Below are 20,943 nucleotides of genomic sequence, written 5' to 3'. Positions count from 1 at the left end.
GATGGTTCCAAACTAAACAATCAGGTGGGCTTTGGGGTGTACTTTAAAGATCTAGAACTGGTCATATTGAAAAGGTTACCCAAACACTACTGTGTGTATCAAGCGGAGATCCTTGCAATTAAGAAAGTGGTGGAAAGGCTTAGATATAACGTCATTTCGACGATTGGCACAAATATCTTCTCAGACAGCCAGGCAGCCATTAAATCCCTAGAGAACGTATTTCTGAACACAAAAACCACCGTCGACTGTCGCAGATCTCTCAACGAGATGGCTGAACAGTTCAAAATTCACCTGTTCTGGGTGCTGGGCCACAGAGATATCCCAGGGATCTGTGAAGCGGATGACCTTGCGAGACTAGGAACTACCCTACACATTCCAGGGATACTGGAATCTGTGGATATGTCTCTATCGACATGTAAGCTTCTGGGCCAGGCCCGAATGATAGATGGTCACAAGGAGGGGGCTGTGAGCATTCCAAAACTATGTGGCCTAATCTAGACTTGAAGAGGTCTACTGCTTTGCTTTCATTGACTAGAACTGACGTCTCAGTCATTGTGTCCGTCATGACAGGTCACTGTCTAATTGGAAAACATGCTGACAGACTGAAGGTTGCCAGCAACGACTTTTGCAAAAGCTGTAAGGACATCGAAGAAGAAGAGACTATAGAACACCTTCTGTGTGCGTGTCCCGCACTAACAGTCAGAAGGAGGTCAACTTTAGGTTCTCATTTCTTTGAGAACCTGTCTGATTTGTGATTGGACTTTTTAAAGCTATCTGGATGGTTCAACGTTAGGAACTAGAAGGCATCTTCCTTCTTCTGTTCCTATGGTATCACAATGGACGAAAACGTCTAAGTGAGTTTGATGGCAGACTGCCACTTAAACCTAACCTAACCTATATCAGGTTATAGACCGATTTGAACCGTAGTTAGAGCAGCACTATCTGCAAAACGTTAACCAAATCGGACAAAAATCGTGGCTTTCAGGGGCTCAAGAAGTCAAATCGGGAGATCGGTTTATATAGGATCTATATCAGGTTATAGACAGATTTGAAGCGTACTCGGCACAGTTGTTGCAAGTCATAACGGAACACTATCTGCAAAATTTTATCCAAATCGGACAAAAATTGCGGCTTGCAGGGACTCAAGAAGTCAAATCGGGAGATCGGTTTATATGGGAGCTATATCGAGAAGCTTAGCTGCGAGCTACCGGATGCGCCCACAGGTATCGGATATAGGAAGGAATGCTCCATACGGAGTAGCTGCAATTGCAGTCGCGGAGAATCAGCGGTATCGAGCGGAGAGGCTCAGTGAGAGGCCGGGCGCCACCGGCTCTTGCATTAATACTGAGTGCCTATGATGCTTGATATGACAAGGCGAGTTATTGGCGTCTTTAAATAACCAATGGCCAACTGGCAGCGATCGGTCCTTTAGACCAGAACGAGCTTGTTCACCTATAGGAGCTAGACGAGGATCGCTACCTCCATATGCAAATATGGCTACAACAACAACAAGGATGGATTCCAAGGTGCTGGATATATGCCCTGATTGTAACCTGCGACCACGCGTTACCTGTTTAACTACCCAGCCAGTGCCAATTCGGCTCAGACCCAGATCCCTGTGGACGCACCTCATTTAAGTCGCAGAGTTCGTGGATCTGAATATTCAACGATCGATTCGATTCAATTTTAAGCTCAGTGATAAGGGACTCCTGTTTATAGCCGTGTCCGAACAGCATATCGCAGAGCGACACCTCTTTAAGGAGAAATTTTTATATGGCAAAGTACCTCACAAATGTCACCAACACTGCGAATTCTATTGGAATTTTTGTCGATAGTTAAGTGACTCATTAGCCCCGCAGGGACTTAGCCAGTTGGGGCCGAGTCTCCCCCAAACCCTCCCCTCACAAATTCCTATTTTTCGAATTTTCGCGCGTACACGTATTTATTATTGTTTTATAGTGCTAATATGGGCCCAATGCCTAAAAAATACAATCCTGCTACGTCCCTGTAGTCCCATCAAGGCTTGTGTAACGAAGAACATGGTAAGCTAGGTCGAATAAAGTTCCGTCAAGGCATGTGAGAGAGTGAAATGATGAACATGGTTAGCTTGGTTGTCTGCCTATAGCAGTTCTTCCCGGTTATAGGGGACATGAAACTGGATCCTCTTCTAAAGAACTCCAGAAGGCTCCAATCATTACCTCGCTGGGAATTGATAAAAGGATATCTTCAAATACTATCTCCGACAAGCATAGACCAGTTGGCATAAGACTGAAACATTTTGTGTACCAAATATAGCTGGCCAAAATACAACCATAAGCGCAAAGAGGCCCTGATCACTCTGGATCGATGGTACCTTTCAAGATTTATCGTGGTGCTGACCAGGGGTGCGGAGACTGACCCTCAACTTCGACCATGCTTTGGAGTCTAACTCGGAGACAGAGTATTAAGCCGGTATGCGGTTCGAAGTCGGGCAAGCATGCAAAACTCCAAACCGAACTCCGATTCCGACTTCGACCCCGGGTTCAAGAGAAGTGTTTATTCATACTTGTCTTAAACTTCTTAAGGTCGTATGTAGAAGGAAAGACATTTGGCGGATGTCGAATCCACATTTATACTATTGGATCGAAAAAAAGAGTTTTCCCGGTAATGCAGGGTTCGGTCAACTGGCCAATCGATCACAAACTGGAGTGCGTTGCTTGTGTCCCTGTCGAACCTCAGGGATAAGAAGACATATTTTTGCGGAGCAAACACCTTAGAAGTATCGATAAAACAGCACCACGCTCCAACATTCGATCAGTGCTCAAGAAAAACAATAGAGTTGGATACCCTACCATCGTCGATCAACACCATCGCACTCCTATGAACCCGGTCAAGTAGCTCCAAGGTGGACTTTTTTTGGGTTTAAGGTGGGAAAATGCATTACGCATCTAACGATGACTGTCGCCTCTCGCCGTATGCAGGGCTTGGTCTCTACTGACTAAAAATCCACCTATCTCTCGGATATGTAAACCACCTCGGCACCGCTCTTGCATTATTTCGCCATACGTCTTAGTATTCCTGCGTCCAGGTGGCCTCTCCATATATCAGTCGCTATATCATTGATGTCGCGTCAAGGTCTCTTTTCATTGAACTGAGTATCACTTCGACAAAACTTGTCACAGCTCTCCAGCTATCCTTTCTGCTGCACATCTTCGTTGTTAGGTTTTCCGCTATTTTTTTTACCGATCTGTTCTTCTCGTCGTGCCAGCGTTGACAGCGGAAGACTGTGTGCTCTGCATAGTCCACCACATTTCTGCTTCGTTAATGCAGAATGGTGAGTAGCATTTTCCCATTCTGTGTAGGTGCTTGCGGAAGGATTCGTGTCCAGATATTACCTGCGTCAAGAAGAAGTTTACGTCACCTTTTTTTCTACCTATACATCGTTGTATATGGGGGTTGAGCTTGCCTCGCGTGTCATTATTCCATCTTGACTGCCAAGTGCTCACCAAACTGTTGGATGGAGCGAGCCCAACGTTCTGACAGAAATGCCATCAGATCTTCAGTGGGGTGATTTCTGCTGAACCCATACTGCTGCTGGTCGCTAAAAATATTGTTAGCCTCGATATATCTCACAAGATGGTGAATAAACATGCTCTGCATAACCTTGGAAAACGCGGAGCGTATCGCAATTGGTCGGTTATTCGCAGGGTTGTTCGCCTCGCCCTTCTTGGGGATTGGTGGAACATTCGCAACTTTCCAACACCACGGCAAACTCCAACTCGGTAATATCTGGGACATTAAATCAGATACGCTTTCGATCAAAGGCGGTGGTTGCTTGCTTCCCGGCAAGGAAGACTTTCAAGCAAACATTCTAGGCAGTAGGTTATCCTTATCGACCGGGTCTGTGAATATCCGGTAAACTTTAACTAGAGTCGGGATAGTCGAGTTGCCTTTTACACTTTTTCAAATGACCAAAAGCTCTTACATCCCGTCGGAGGAGCAATAACTTTGTCACGTAGACGTTGTTCGTAAAGAAGTTTTTCGCAAAAAAAAAAGATTTGAAAGTTGAACCACAAACGAAGATTTGGCAGCCCCAACAAATTTTCGAAATACCGCGGTGACAAAAATTTAGAGGTCTGCCAAAAGACGCCCGGAAGACCTAGGACCTTGACGTTTTGCCCCCGATCTCGCTAGCACCGTTCTAAATTTAAAAGAGATATCTCTGCCCATTTGCTAGGGCTGCATATTTTTTACTAGTTTTTTTCGACTTTTCTCCCACTGTGCGTAGTCGGCTTATATTAAATTGTTATACCCTACACCACTACTGTGGTACAGGGTATTATAACTTAGTGAATTAGTTTGTTACACCCAAAAGGAAGAGAGATAGACCCATTCATAACTATACCGATCGACTCAGAATCACTTTCTGATTCGATTTAGTTATGTCCGTCTGTCTGTTTGCCTGGTCTGTCCGTCTGTCCATGTAATTTGTGTACAAACTACAGGTCGCAATTTCATCCGATCCTCTTCAAATTTGGTAGGGGCATGTTTTTTGGCCTAGAGACGAAGCCTATTGAAATTGGAAAAAATCGGTTCAGATTTGGATATAGCTCCCATATATATGTTCGTCCGATTTGCAGTAATCTTATATACAAATCAATTTGTGATTGCTTGTCGGTTTGTTTGTGTGTTCCTTATAGACTCAGAAATGGCTGAACCGATTTTCTTGAAATTTTCACTGATGGTGCATAATGATCCCGTGGTGAAAATAGGGTACTACATTTTTTGATATCTGAAGGGGGAGCGGACCCTCCCCCTTATCCTAATTTTCAGAAACGCCAGATCTCGGAGATTGGTGGTGCGATTTAAGCGAAATTTTGTGTGCTTCCTTATAGCAACCAACAAACAAAAATTTGGTATCCAAATATCGGATGGGGTACCCAGGGGGGGCACCCCACCCCACCAATCACGACAATATGGGACTCCAATGAAAGGTATTTAAGATTAGAAAACATATCTGATATCCAATTGTCGGACCAAATATTTGGGGGACCACCCAAAGCCCCCTAAATCGGACATATTTACCGACCATGGCAATATGGGACTCAAATGAAAGGTATGTGCGAGTTAAATACGAATTTGGTATCCAAATGTGGGACCAAGTTTCTGGAGGTGCACCCCTTCCCCAAAACACCCCCCAAACAGGACTTATTTACTGGCATGACAATATGGGGCTTAAATACAAGGTATTTGAGTGTAAAATACGAATCTGATATCCAGATGTGGGACTTAGTGTTTGAGGGGCCGTCCATCCCCGAGAACATCCCCCAAAGAGGACAAATTTACGACCATAACAATATGGGGCTCAAATGAAAGGTCTTTGGAAGTAAAACACGAATCTGATATCAATGTTCGGGAAAAGTGTTAATGGGGCCACCCCACCCCCATAACAGCACTCAAATGAGAAGTATTTGCCGACTATTGCAATATGAGGCTCAAATAAAAGATATTTTAGAGTAGAACACGAATCTGATATATATTTTCAAAGCCAAGTCACTGAACGGCCACCCCATCCCCCAAACCGGTCATGTTCGCCGACTATGGAAAAATGGAGGGTATTTGGGAGTAGACCATGAATCTGACATCAAAATTCGGGTCCAACTGTCTAGGGGACATCCCACCACCAATAATAACCCACAAGTAGAACGTATTTGCTCACCAAGACAATTTGGCTCTTCAACACAGTGGAGCTCGATATTCATAGTTTTTAGGGCCCATACCCCAAATCGGACATATTTGCTGGCTTTTTCAATAAGGGGTTTAAGTGAATGGTAGTTGAGATTAGAAAACTAATTTTACATCCAATTTTGAGGCCAATGGCAATATGGGGTTCAAATATATGAGAGAATAGAGCACGTTGCTCATATATTTTCAGGGCTTAGTGATTGGGGGACCAACCCACTCCCCAAAACACCCCTAAGTCGGGCATATTTACCGGCCATCTCAATGTGGGGCTTAAATGAAAGGAATTGGGGGGTAGAGCAAGAATTGATACCCACTTTCGAGTCCAATTTTCTGGGGGTCTCACATGGATTCAGATAATTATATTGTTAACCTATTTGTCAAGCGATATACGATTTTCGTAGCATGGTATATCACTAAAAGCTCTTTCATTGTCGAAAATAATTATTCCATGGAAAGTGTTCTATACCTCAAGTAAAAGAAGGCGCAGCGGAGCGGGCCCGGTCCAGCTAGTACTGCAATGAAATGGTCAGTTATAAAACGATTCTCTCGAAATTTGGCAGGAAAGATTTTTTAATGATTCCCAACATTACGAATGAATTTCATCGAAATTGGTTCAGATTTGGATATAGCTCCCATATATGTGATCGTCCGATTTGCCATCTGAAAACACCCGCAGAGGTCCATCAAAATTGGTTCAGAATTGGATATAGCCCCCACATTGTACTTAGGGTAGGTTTAGGGTATTATACAGTTGGCACCGCCCGACTTTTGCCCTTCCTTACTGATTTTCTATTGCTTCAAGATATCGCGAAAAAAGCTATTTTAAGGTGTAGCAAATCTCGTCAAGCCAGCTAGTCTTCTTTAAAAATCTCCAATATTTTTTATTACAAATTAAGGCAAATTTTAAATTTTTACCATTTTTTTTTTTTAAACTTTCTAAACTGGCCTCGTCTTGTGCTTCATCTAAAAAATTATTCAATATTGAGCTTAGAAGATCTTGTCAAGCATCCCGTATTGTCTAGTGGTTAGGATATCCGGCTCTCACCCGGAAGGCCCGGGTTCGATTCCCGGTACGGGAAAATTTTTTAAAACAAACTCAAAGCTGTAATGAGAGTATCCTGTCGGTTTTGTTTAGTTGTTGTTGTTATTGTAGCGATGAAGAACATCATCGGGTCAATCCGGTACGAACAACCGGCTGTGTCATGGGATTGTTTAGTATGGACGATGTCCAAAAAGTAAGCCAACTTTTCAAAGAAAACCAAAGACATACAAGAAAATGTTTACACTCGTCATATTGGCTAAATTTATGACCACTTTCGTTTATACTAAAATAAATTTTAACAATTATTTAAACAGATATTTTTTCTTACAAATCTCTGTGCCTTGAAGCATTCATAATTTATTCTCATTCTATACTTTTGTTTTTTGTTGAATATGACGTAACCACATAAAAATGTTCATCAGTTTGTATACCAATTTGGTCGTTGCTTTTAAGCATCCCGTATTGTCTAGTGGTTAGGATATCCGGCTCTCACCCGGAAGGCCCGGGTTCGATTCCCGGTACGGGAAGTTTTTTTTTAAGCTTGTGGAGAAAAAAATCATGAAATTCACAACTTATGATACAAAAATTATAAGGAATCCATGTTTAAGCAAAAATTTGGAAAATTTTCAAAAAAAAAACTTCAAACCGAACGCTTAAAACATATCGGATTTTATGCACCTTATTTTACCATCCCGTATTGTCTAGTGGTTAGGATATCCGGCTCTCACCCGGAAGGCCCGGGTTCGATTCCCGGTACGGGAAACTAACTTTTTGCAGAAAATAATATTATTTGTTTTTTTTTTTTGGTATTGATATCGTTTGTTAATGCATATGCCTCGCCTTATGATGTGGTTTCTGAAATATTTCATACATTGTAGATAGTGCTGCTCACTTTCACTTTCGATTTGACTATCTCATATTGTGTAGTGGTTAAAACATCTGACGCTTGTTGTGATAATATTAAGGCGCTGAATTTTTTTTCAACAAATTATTATATTGAAATATATTCTTTAAATAAACAATTTGGTGCTGGTTTTGACTATCCCGTATTGTCTAGTGGTTAGGATATCCGGCTCTCACCCGGAAGGCCCGGGTTCGATTCCCGGTACGGGAAATCTTTTTTCAAGCAAACAAATATAGAAGAGGCTACTGCAACTTCCCAATCTACATTTGATATAAAGTAAAGAACCAGAATATGGAATGAACTGTAATAGCCGGCGTCCAAGGCTTTTTAAAAATGAAAGAACTTGAAATAAATTAGAAAAAAAACCATTGACCCAGAAGTCATAAAAGATTAGCAGGGGCTATGACGGCATTTCCAATTTTCCATAACAATTTTACGTCTTAAAATTGGACAAAGGTGCAATTTTCTTTTCTGTCAATCAATAATGTTGCTTAATATATAATCGAAATTTAGCACTGAGTTGTCCTATCCCGTATTGTCTAGTGGTTAGGATATCCGGCTCTCACCCGGAAGGCCCGGGTTCGATTCCCGGTACGGGAAAGTTTTTGTTGATTGAAATATGAAATAAATGTTCATACTTTCGGTTACATTTAAGTAAATAATACAGCAAAGAAACGTTCCAGAGGTGAATTGTTGGAGTAAACGATGTGATTTGGTACCTGGTAAGAGTACTGTACCAGTATAGCTGGACGTACAATATACCTAGTAAAAGAGTGTACTTAGACCTCTATGACCAGTTCTTTAGAACATATCGCGTTAAAATGCAACTTACAACGCCTCGATATAGGTCGTAGTCAAAATGACAACGTAAGTCCTAGTTCTTTAGAAAATATCACGTTATGATGCAACTTAGAGCGCCCATCTGTAAGGCGCTGTAAGACGCTTAGACCCATATCTATGGGTCTTAGTCAAAATGACGACGTCAGGTATGAAAAAAAAAATAAGAACGACTTTCCAGCGTTAACAATTATGTTAAAACTTGCCGAATTGGCCTCGCCTCGTGCTTCATTTAAAACAAGCAAGGACGAACCAGAGTCGGGCGAAACCGACCTTTTGATACCCTACACCACATTGGAGATGCAGGCTAATTCATCGAATTTAAAATTTGCTTAAATTTGATTTATTGAAAAGACCGATTGATAAATGGGTTAGCAAAAGGGAGATGCATATAGATGGAAGCTATATCTAAAACTGAACAAATTTCTATGAAATTCACCAGTCATCAGAAGAGTTATATGAGAAACCTTCGCGCCAAATTTTGTGAAGATCTGTTAACAAATTACTAAATTATTGAGTATTATTCAAAATCGGACGAACATATATATGGGAGCTAAATCTAAATCTGAACCGATTTCTATTCAGTAGCAATACCGGGATTCATAAAGGAATCCTTTGTGCCAATTTTCATGTGAATCGGTTAACAACTGACCATATTATTGTAAAACTAGTCAAAATGGGACGAACATATATATGGGAGCTATATCAAAATCTTAACCGATTTCTATGAAATTCACCAATAATATCGAGACTTATAAGAAAACCACTCGTGCAATATTTCATGAGAATCGGTTTTCAAATAACGATATAATTGCAATTTTAGCCCAAATCGGACGAACATATATATGGGAGCTATATCCAAATCCAAACCGATTTCTATAAAATTCACCATTAATATCGAGACTTATAAGAGAATCACTCGTGCAATATTTCATGAGAATCAGTTTACAAATAACGATATAATTGCAATTTTAGCCCAAATCGGACGAACTTATATATGGGAGCTGTAACTAAATCTGAGCCGATTTCTATGAAACTCACCAGTCGAGGCTTATAAGAGAACCCCTCGTATCAGATTTTGTGAAAATCGGTTTACAAATAACGATATAATTGAAATTTTAATTCAAATCGGATATATATGTATGGAAGCTATATCCAAATCTGAACCGATTTTTTTAAATTTCAAATGGCTTTGTCTCTAGAGCCAAGAAAATGCTTGTGCCAAATTTAAAGATGATCGGATGAAAATTGCGAACTGTACTTTGTACACAAATCAACGTGGACAGACGGACATAGCTAAATAAAATCAGGAATTGATTCTGAGTCGATCGGTATACTCATCAATGGGTCTATCTCTCTTCCTTCTGTGGGTTATAAACAAATTCACTAAGTTATAATACCCTGTACCACAGTAGTGGTGTAGGATATAAAAATTATTCAATATTATGCTTAGAAGATCTTGTTAAGCATCCCGTATTGTCTAGTGGTTAGGATATCCGGCTCTCACCCGGAAGGCCCGGGTTCGATTCCCGGTACGGGAAAATTTTTTTATAATAAAGTAAAATCATAGCAGTACTAAGATTATCATGTCTGTTTTGATTAGTATATAGGATGTCCAAAAAGTACAATATCCGTGATAAAAGAAGGTACGTAAGCTTCAATGACGATATGTCCAGTCCTAGTTCTTTAGAATATATCGCATAATGTGGTGCGTATGAAACTAACATACTACGATTTAATAAAAGTGGGCATATGTACATGTTTTCTAAAAAGCCAGGCCGCCACGTCGCAAAAGTCCTCCTGATATTGGAAATGCTCTCGAAGCCACCTACGAGGCATTACAATGTTAGCAATTTATGTGCAGAGACCGGGCCGTGATTAGGGTTTAGATTTTCCACCAATTTTGCATTACCGCCATTGTATGGGAGCTCATCCTTAGGAGCTCATCCTTACAAGATTCGTTTGACATTTGTCGTGATGGGCTTCCATACGCATCCAGACTCAATTAAGAAAGCTAGCGGCGTGGACGATTCCACCAAAGATGCTTCCGCAGCAGCTATGGTCATAGTTTCTCTTATGCCGCTAGAGTCCATCATAAGCCTAAACCAGTCGAATAGCCATATCAAGCAGGTATTGTGGGGTCTCGTCTGGGAGAATTCATTTTTATACCCATTCCAGTCATTCCGTTTGTAACACCTCGCAATATTCGCCTAAGACTCCGTCACGACGTTCTGAGTTGATCTAGCCATTTCCGTCCGTCCGCCTGTCAAAATCACGATAGCGATCGAACGCGTAAAGCTAGCCGCTTGAAATTTTGTACGTCATTGCGGATTGCAAATGGGCCATATCGGTTCAGATTTATTTAGATATAGCTCCCATATAAAACGATGTTCCGATTTGACTTCTTGAGCCCTTACAAGGCGCAATTTGGCTGAAATTTTGCACGTAGTGTTGGGTTATGACTTCCAGCAACTGTGAGAGGTACGGTCTATGACCTGATATAGCACCCATATAAACCGACTGGGTTATGACTTCCAGCAACTGTGAGAGGTACGGTCTATGACCTGATAGAGCTCCCATATAAACCGATCTCCCGATTTGACTCCTTGAGCCCTAAGAAACCGCAATTTTTGCCCTAATTTGCTGAAATTTAGCATGTTGTGGTCTTTTAAGACTTTAAATAACTATGCCAAGTACGGTACGAATCGGTCTATAACCAGATATAGCTACCATATAAACCGATCTTTCGATTTCACTACTTAAGCTCCTGGAAACTGCAATTCGTCTGAAATTTTGCATGTAGTGTTCTCTTATAACTTCCAACAACTGTACCAAGAACGGTCTAAATCAGTCTATAACCTGATATAGTTCCCATAAAAACCGATCTCCCGATTTGACTTCTTGATCCCCTGTAAGCCGCAATTTTTGTCCGATTTGTCTGCATGTGGTGTTCTGCAAAGACTTCCAACAACTGCGTCATGTGCGGTTGGAATTGGTCTATAACCTGATATAGCTCCCATATAAACCGATCTCACGATTTGACTTCTTGAGCCCTTACAATTAGCAATTTTTGTTCAATTTGGCTGAAATTGAGCATGTAATGTTTTGTTATGACTTTCAACAACTATGCCATGCACGGTCCAAATCGGCCTATAACCTTATATAGCGCCCATATAATCCGGACTCCCGATTTGACTTTTTGATCACCTGGAAGCCGCAATTTTTGTCCGATTTTGCGGAAATTTTGCATGCGATGTTCTGTTACGACTCCCAACAACTGCGCCAAATACGGTCCAAACCAGCCTATAACCTTATATAGCTTCCATGTAAACCGTTCTTTCGATCATCGTTGTTCGGTTCCTAGAAGCTTTAATTTTTGTTGGTTTCACAGAAGTTTGGTATGTAGAATAAAGTTATGCACTATGCATAACTAAATTAATTTTTTTTATAAATTTTTTGCAGAATCCATGGTGGTGGGTTCCCAAAATTCGGACCGGCCGAACATAGCACGCTTTTACTTGTTTTTATTTTGCATCTATACCATTCGGTATTGTTTTTGTACCATATGGTACTGCTTTACTGTCAATACCGTATGGTACTGAAATGAGCATGCTTGTTATCAACTTTTCTCTGGGTGTTCAGCCATCTCGTTGAGAGATCTGCGACAGTCAAGGACTGCTATCGAGTTCAGAAATACGTTCTCCAGGGATTTAATGGCTGCCTCAGATGATATTTATGCCATACCTCTTTAGGACATCATATCTTAGCCATTCCAACACTTCTTTTATTGCAAGGATCTTCGTTAAAAACACACTACAGTGGGCGAGTAATCTTCTCGACGAGCACTGTGACGAGCACTAGTTCTTTATTTCTTTCTGGTCGTCTTTCCGCATAGAAGTCTATGTAACTTCTACTACCAGGGATATCGTAGTTCAAATCGGTCGTGCCAGGAGTACAGTACAGTACGTTTTATCAAAAAACGCCTCAGGCAATGTGTAATCCACACTGCCCATAACATCGAGTATTGTATCAAGGACACTGTGTTATCCGTAGCCGCCATATGACCAAAGAGAAAGCTGCCTAAGCTTCAAAGCGGTGTCGTCCTCCGTGCGGCTGGGATGCTCAAACAAGCCATACATTAGATCCGATTGAGTATGGAACAGTAGTTGGACTTTTGAAGCGTCGTCCACCAGGCTACAACACCATATAGCATTATAGGTCCGACAACCGTAGTATACACCCAGTGCACGATACGCGGTTTAAACATCCCAACTTTTGCCAATGGCTTTCTTGCAGGTACATAGGGCAAGAGTTGTCTTTCTTGCCCTTTCCAAAATGTTTTTCTATTTCCTGTTCAGCAAACCACCCAGGCATTTTGCGCTTTCTATAAATGAAACATTCTCTCACAGGTGCCACTGTGGGTAACTAAAAAATATTAATAAATCTTTCCGATAATTTGAACTCAATATTTTACAATTTTAGTGGTCAAACAACAAATTAACTTAAAATAATTAAATTTTTTAAGTCCATAAAGAGATTTGAATACAAATTTGTATACATACATCATAATTTAAATCGCATTTGTTTGACAACATATTTATTGCAAATCATATTCAAACTGCAATTCTGGTTTTAAAATTCAATTCCGAATTGCAAATTTTGGAATGAATGACAGCTCCGTAAGTGTTCTCTATTATCTGATCAAGTTTTAAGTCAATCATATGAAAATTTAACTACCATTTGGTCATTCAAATGAGTTGATATGGCAATTTTCATTTTTTCTTAATATTTTGTTTATTATTTATGACGGCGTTTAGAAATATAAAGTGAAAAATGTAAACGTAAAATATAATAGGCGAGTCGAAAATGTCAAACAAGTTTCCATAAATAAGCTTAAATGGTTTTTTTCATGCATTTTTCATTTTGTGATGCAGGAAAAATAGTCACTAAGGAAAACAAATCTTATTAAATGTCCATCAAATGAAGGTTGTAAATATGTATAAAAATCTTTTTTTTGTTCATAAGTATTACGAAAAAAATATTATACGAGGGCGTTATCTAAAATAAGTTGGAATAAACTTATCATAGGCAAGGTGTATCTGAGTAATTGATACTCGTTTGATATCAAAACTTGGGTTCAAGTACCCAAGTGCTAGATGGCGCTTTAACTCCAAAAATTACCTCAAATTGGTTAATAGGCCCATCATGTCATGGGACTCAAATGAGTTGAGAGTAGACAACGAATCAGATATCCAATTTTGGGGCCAAGTGTTTGGGGGTCCAAACACCCCTAAATCGACAATGGCAATATGGGGCTCAAAATTAAAGATATTTGGAATTAGAGCATGAATTTGATATGCCTATTTAAGGCAAAATATCTGAGGGGCCATCCCAAACCCAAAAAGAATTCCTTATTACCCTAATTTGCAAAAACACAAATTCAATTTCAAGCATGCAAGTTACATAAGAGCGCAGAAACATTTATTTTTACACTATTATGTAACTTAAAATCAAAAATTTGGCATCCATTGTTCAGTTGGAGTGCCTAGTGTTTCTAGCGCCCCCTCTACATGGCAGATATACCGAAATATAGACCACCTTAAACATACTCGGTACGAATGTCGAACGGACGAACGCAACTCATTGTGCTTAATTTCAGAGAAATTTGTTAATAAATTCAACTTTTATGCGCCTAAAACCTAAGATGAGTACATATGGCAGCTATATCCAAATTTGGACCGATGCGGGCCGTGTTATACTTAATTATAGCAAAATCGGACAATAATTGAGCCTTTATGGCCCTAAAACCTTTAATCAAGAGAGATCGGTTTATATGGCAGCTATATCCAAATTTGAATCGATCTAAGACGAATTGAACAAGGATGCCGAGAGATCTAACTGTCCCAAATTTCAGCGAAATTGGACAATGAATGCGTTTTTTATTGGCCCAAGACCCTAAATCGGGAGATCGGTACACATGGCAGCTATATCCAAATGTAGTCCGATCTAAAACATATTTAGGCTAGATGGCGGGAGGTTTACAACACTCACTAATTCAAATTTCAGCGAAATCGGATAATAAATAAAGCTATTATGGGGCTTTAGAACCTTCATCGGCAAACCTGTCTATATGGCAGCTATATCTAAATATATTCAACAACAACTTCAATAGTTGGTATAAAAAAATTCAATTTCAATAACGGTTCATCGATTTTACACGTCAGAAATCGAATCTTAATTATGAAACATTACAGCAAAGCCTATTTTTTTCTCTAAAAAAATAAATTTTTTTATAATCGAAAAAAGTCGAAAAGTTGATTTTTTGATAATCGAAAAAGTCGAATTTTTGATAATCAAACAAGTAAAAGCATGCTTACTTTGGCCGGGCCGAATCTTGGGAACCCACCACCATGGGTTCTGCTAAAATGTGGGAGCTGTATATAGTTACAGACCGAATTGGACCGTACTTGCGGCAGTTGTAGAGAGTTATAACAGAACACTATATGCAAAATTTCCGCCAAATCGGACAAAAATTGAGGCTTCCAGGGGCTCAGGAAGTCAAATCGGGAGATTGGTTCATATGGGAGCTATATCATGTTCTTGACCGATTTAAACCATACTTAGCACAGTTGTTGGGAGTCATAACAGAACACCATGTACAAAATTTCAGCTAAATCGGATGAAAATTGCGCCTTCCAGGGCTCAGGAAGTCAAATCGGAAGATCAGTTTATATGGGAGCTTTATAAGATTATAGACCGATTTGAACTGTACTTGTACATATCGATCTCCTGATATGAACTTCTCATATTCGCTTGAGATATAGGTGATGAAAAATTAACAATAGTATCGAAACTATCGATATTTATTATAAGAAATATCGAATGTTGCGATTATCGATAGTGTGCCAGCTCTAGTGCCAGCCCATTATGTAACCTAGGAACTCATCAACCTTTACGTCACAGTAATTGAAGATAACCGGGAGCAAAACTTCTATGCTTAACTCACATATTGGGTTTTTTTTGTAATTTTATAACTAAAAAACAAATTTTAATTGAATGATTTTAACGATTTTATTTCTATGCTAGGACCATATGACATCCCTTCCAGCTTCATCAACGGCAGTGAAATGCCAAGAAGATCTATAATATATATTTTTTATTTTATTTTGCAATGGGTTTATGTTTGCTAATATTGCTTAAATAAAAGAAAGAAAAATCTCACATTCAGTAAAAATAAATTTCCCGTACCGGGAATCGAACCCGGGCCTTCCGGGTGAGAGCCGGATATCCTAACCACTAGACAATACGGGATACTTTACGAAGCAAGCTCACTTGCTATTTGAACAGCTTCTATGACGCATACCGCAACTAAATTTATGGCCTTTCAAACAGTGAGTGAGTGAGACCGACGCACACACACACACACCACATTAAAATAGAAAACGAGCAAGAGGGTTGCTTAAAATAGAAAAAAAAAACAAATTTTGTTCGCACACAGCGCGCAAACACATTTCACTTAACCCATAAGCCATAGAAAAAACAACCACAGCAGCAATGTGTGAGTCAAGTGGTGTGTTACCTCAAAGCAATACTCATAACATGCTTCTGCCGACAGCGCATCAACAGTCAGGATGGCCGAGTGGTCTAAGGCGCTGCGTTCAGGTCGCAGTCTACTCTGTAGGCGTGGGTTCAAATCCCACTTCTGACAAACCTTATTTTCTTAAATTTTTTTTTTTTTCATTTAATTTTAATTTTTCATTCATAAAACAAAAATGAATCTTGCTATATGTAATCATTGTTTTTATACGACATTCATTCATGTGCCGCATTATACAGCATTGACTTGTATAGTATTGAATGAAAAGGTTATCTCAATGAGTCATTATCAAAACAAGCACATTGACAATAATTATTAATGAAAACAAAATTATAGATCGAAAAATAAACAAATTGCTTTGGATTGTAAGTGAAAAGTATAACATTTAACAATAATCAAAAACAAAAACAAAAACAAAATATTAACAATTAAATAAAAATAGAATAAAAATAATAAACAAAAAAATTATAAGATGAGCAACAGAGACAAACATATGGAGGACACTGTGTTTCAACCAAGAAAGTATTTAAAGGAAAATGAGGACTTATTAATTTTAACGACAGACAAGGGAGGAAAGACAGTGGCTTTGCACAAAGATGACTACGAGAATGAGTTGAGGGCAATATTACACGACATATGTATCAGACGCGGCAGATACACTGAAGACTCTGAATTCCTTCTACAAATTCATCCAATTCACGAAGGAAGAGGTATATGAAGGCTAACTACCTTATTTGGACTCGGTAGTTTATAGACATGGCAAGCTGAAAGTAGATTGGTATCTAAAATCGACGGCCTCTGGAAAATTGATAGAGATTCAGACTTGTATTCAGAGAACGAGAGGAACATAAAGGAAACTCTTAGGGCTAACGACATCTTAGACATCCAGCGAACTGCTCAAATACAAACACCATGCCTATGTCAAGGGAAGGTCAGTGGAGACTGCCCTGCACGAGGTTGTGCAAAAAATAGAAGAATCCTTCGATGCCAAAACGTACACACTGGCGGTATGCATTGACATCGAAGGGGCTTTTAACAATGTGCGGACCGACACACTGATCCAATCCTTAGAACACTATCGGGTGGACCCGGTCCTTAGGAACTAAGGAACAGGTGGTGAAATCGTGTGTCCCATGGCATAAATATAAGAGAGAAATTGGCACAGGGCACGCCACAGGGGGGCAATTTTTCCCCACTCCTATGGGTGACCACCATAAATGACATATTATGGATGCTGACTGAGGAGGGATTTGAACCCGTCTGCTACGCAGACGATGTTATGATACTTCCAAGGGGTAAAGATACGAACGAGCTATGCAGAAGGGCCGAAAGGGCATAGACTGGGCTAGACCCAGAGGTCTATATATTAACCCAGAGAAGACTGAAATATGCCTGTTCACGAGGAAGACGAAGGTGGGCCAATTTAACGCACCACGTTTCCTCAAAAGACGATTTCAATATCTGACAAGGTCAAATATTTAGGTGTGATCTTGGACAGGAAACTAAATTGGAAGTGTCACATTCAGGAGCGTACTGAGAAGGCTCACCGATGTTGGGCACTATGTAGACGGTCTGTAGGCTCGAAATGGGTCCTGAATCCGAGTATAATCCACTGGCTCTACAGGAGCGTGATAAGACCAATATTTACTTACGCCTCAGTAGTTTGGTGGACTACTATGGAGAAAAAGTGCAACATAAGGACCATACAACAGGTTTAGAGAACATGTTGTCTTGGCATAGGCGGAGCGATGAGGACCACGCCCACTAGGCACTGGAGACTATTCTAGATATCCGACCCATAGACATACAGATTAAGTGTGAGGCAGCCACTGCGTCTATGAGACTTAAGGCGATGGGAGAATGAATTGAGGATGGGAGCAGCTTATACCATCGCGGTATAATCGAGGCGACGATAGGAAACCTGGAAGGAAGGGAAGAGGTTTCCGATCGGATACCTGAGATGAACCTTGAAGTCGAATGCGAGGCACTTCTGCCATCGGCACAGTCTTGGATTGACGGAACCCATCTGCGGGATCATGTTACACGTTTGGATCAAAGCTAGAGGACAGAGTGGGCCTGGAGGTTTACATTGAGAACCCAGGGACTGAGATCTGTTTCAGACTGCCTGACCATAATAGGGTCTTGGAGGCGGAGATCCGGTTGATCACGGAATGCTTGAAGTGCTGTGGTGCAATAGCGAGGACGTCGATTGTGAACATTTTTACCGACAGTAAAATTGCCATAAGGGCAATAACAACCAGGACGGTAAGGTCATGAACAGTTTTGCAGTATAAGAAGGAGATGAGAATGGGAAAATCCGCATCGTTTGGGTGCCGGGCCATAACGGATTAAGGGGAAATAAAAGGGCGGGCGATTTGGCAATGAAGGCCAGAGGACTGCCGTCAATAAACTTGGTTAACATGAAGCCTTTCGGGTCGACATAGTCCGAGTTAAGAGAGTGGGCGACGAATGCGCATGCAACATTGTGGAACAACGAAATGGTCGGTAGGACGGCGACAATCCTATGGGGGGATCCAGATCGTGAGAAGACGAGGCTATTACTGAAAGGAAGCAAGAAGGAGGTCAGTATAGCTATTGGTATCATAACGGGACACATAGGACTACGAGCTCGCTTATGTAAAATCGTTGCGGCAAGTTATAGCATGTGTAGGGCATGCGGGGAAGATGATGAGATGTTGGAGCATTTCTGTTGTCATTGCCCGGCTTAATATCTGCATTCTCTTTTCAATTTGAACAATTGAACAATTAATACATATTTATACATTTGTACAATTAATACATTTGAACAATTAATACACTATTAAGCAAAGCTAAGCAAGGTCTTGGGAAAATCATTGACGGAGAGCAGAATACAGAAGGAAAAATTTACGAATCACTGACATACAAGCAAGGATTCTCCGAAAGATTTGGCAAATCAAATCTATACGACAAGGACAAATACTAACTAGCGTTAAGAACAAGTAGAACTATAAACGTATTATTCAGCAAGACAAAAAGCTAGCAGGTTGACATTTTGCACAGATACTTAATATTGATGTAGGTCGTTGGGGATTGCAAATGGGCCATATCGGTTTAGATTTGGATATAACTCCCATATAAGCCGATCTCCCGATTTGATTTCTTGAGCCTCTGGAAGACGCAATTTTTGTTCGATGTAGCTGAAATTTTGTACATAGTATTCTGTTATGACTCTCAACGACTGTGCCGAGGACCGTTCAAATCGGTCAAAAACCTGATATAGCTCAAATATAAACCGTTGACTTCTTGAGCCCCTGGAAGCCAAAATATTCATCCGATTTGGCTGAAATTTCACATGTAGTGTTCTGTTGTGACTTGCAACAACTGCGCCAAGTACGGTTTAAATCGGTTTATCACCTGATATAGCTCCCAAATAAACTGATCTCCCGATTTGACTTCTTAAGCCCTAACAAGACGCAATTTTTGTTCGATTTGGCTGAAATTTTGCACATAGTGTTCTGTTACGACTTCCAAGAACTGTGCTAAGTATGGTTGAAATCGGTCGATAACCTGATATAGCTGCCATATATACTGATCGTTGATCTTGACTTCTTTGGCCACTAGAGGACGCAATTCTCATCCGATTTGGCTGAAATTTTGCAAGAAGTGTTTTGTTATGACTTCCAATAACTGTGCTAAGTATGGTTCAAATCGGTCCATAACCTGATATAGCTGCCACATATATCAATCTTGCATCTTGAATTCTTGAGCCAATAGAGCGCGCCATTCTCATCGGATTTGACTGATATTTTGAACGAAGTTGTTTGTAATGACTTCCAACAACTGTGCTAAGCATGCTTCAAGTCGGTTGATAACCTGATATAGCTACCATATAAACCGATCTGGGATCTTGACTTCTTGAGCCAATAGAGGGCGCTATTCTCATCCGATTTGGCTGATATTTTGAACGAAGTTGTTTGTAATGACTTCCAACAACTGTGCTGAGTATGCTTCAAGTCGGTTGATAACCTGATATAGCTGCCATATAAACCGACCTGGGATCTTGACTTCTTAAGCCTCTAGAGGCCATAATTCTTATCCGATTTTGCTGAAATTCGGCATGACGTGTTTTGTTATGACTTCCAACAATTTTGATAATCATGGTTCAAATCGATCCATAACCTGATATAGCTGCCATATAAACCGGTCTTGGTTCTTGTCTTCTTGAGCCACTAGAGGACCCAATTCTTATCCGATTTGGATGAAATTTAGAATGACCTGTTTTGTTATGACTTCCAATAAATGTGTTTAATATGGTTCATATCGATCCATAACCTGTTATATCTGCCATATAAACCGATCTGGGATCTCGACTTCTTGAGCCCCTACGGCTATCCGAATGGACTGAAATATGACCCAATGACTACTACTATGGTCCTCAACATTCAATTGACTTATGGTCCGAATAGGACTATAACTTGATATATCTCCAATAACATAACAATTCTTATTCATTAATCCGTGTTTACCTAAATAGAGATACCGCGCAAAGAACTCGACAAATGCGACCCATGGTGGAAGGTATGTAGGACTCGGCCCGGCCGAACTTAGCTCGCTCTTACTGTTTTACATTAACCTATACACTCGTATATGATGCCAAAGATAGAAGGCTAAGGGTCATCCACCAATAAAACTTTTCGCAATTGGAAACTGAAATTGTGCCTTTTTCTTTATTTTATTTGGGCCTGCTTATCGCCAGGCTCAAACTGATGCGAACCTTAGCTGCAACAAGGTAATGATCCGAATCTATCGGACGTTATCTCGTGTAGGCTAAATTTTTCAACTGAAGGACCAAAGACA

The 20,943-nt window shown here is 40.2% G+C and overlaps 1 protein-coding gene and 8 non-coding genes across 9 annotated transcripts in view; 8 read left to right on the top strand and 1 right to left on the bottom strand.

The window, feature by feature from the left end:
- LOC106083974 (serine-rich adhesin for platelets) overlaps positions 1-20,943 on the top strand; it is a 307,710-nt gene that overhangs the window by 165,767 nt on the left and 121,000 nt on the right. The gene's annotated exons all lie outside the window — the stretch shown is intronic.
- Trnae-cuc (transfer RNA glutamic acid (anticodon CUC)) lies at positions 6,732-6,803 on the top strand. The gene has a single exon. It is a non-coding gene; the product is annotated as a tRNA-Glu (tRNA).
- On the top strand, positions 7,222-7,293 carry Trnae-cuc (transfer RNA glutamic acid (anticodon CUC)). The gene has a single exon. It is a non-coding gene; the product is annotated as a tRNA-Glu (tRNA).
- Trnae-cuc (transfer RNA glutamic acid (anticodon CUC)) lies at positions 7,457-7,528 on the top strand. Its single transcript has one exon. It is a non-coding gene; the product is annotated as a tRNA-Glu (tRNA).
- On the top strand, positions 7,809-7,880 carry Trnae-cuc (transfer RNA glutamic acid (anticodon CUC)). The gene has a single exon. It is a non-coding gene; the product is annotated as a tRNA-Glu (tRNA).
- On the top strand, positions 8,199-8,270 carry Trnae-cuc (transfer RNA glutamic acid (anticodon CUC)). Its single transcript has one exon. It is a non-coding gene; the product is annotated as a tRNA-Glu (tRNA).
- Trnae-cuc (transfer RNA glutamic acid (anticodon CUC)) lies at positions 9,977-10,048 on the top strand. Its single transcript has one exon. It is a non-coding gene; the product is annotated as a tRNA-Glu (tRNA).
- Trnae-cuc (transfer RNA glutamic acid (anticodon CUC)) lies at positions 15,747-15,818 on the bottom strand. Its single transcript has one exon. It is a non-coding gene; the product is annotated as a tRNA-Glu (tRNA).
- Trnal-cag (transfer RNA leucine (anticodon CAG)) lies at positions 16,133-16,215 on the top strand. The gene has a single exon. It is a non-coding gene; the product is annotated as a tRNA-Leu (tRNA).

The sequence above is a fragment of the Stomoxys calcitrans genome, chromosome 1, assembly GCF_963082655.1.
Source record: "Stomoxys calcitrans chromosome 1, idStoCalc2.1, whole genome shotgun sequence".
NCBI classification, from domain to species: domain Eukaryota; kingdom Metazoa; phylum Arthropoda; class Insecta; order Diptera; family Muscidae; genus Stomoxys; species Stomoxys calcitrans.
The sequence above is the reverse complement of the archived record's forward strand: the minus strand, read 5'-3'. Positions and strand labels throughout refer to the sequence as shown.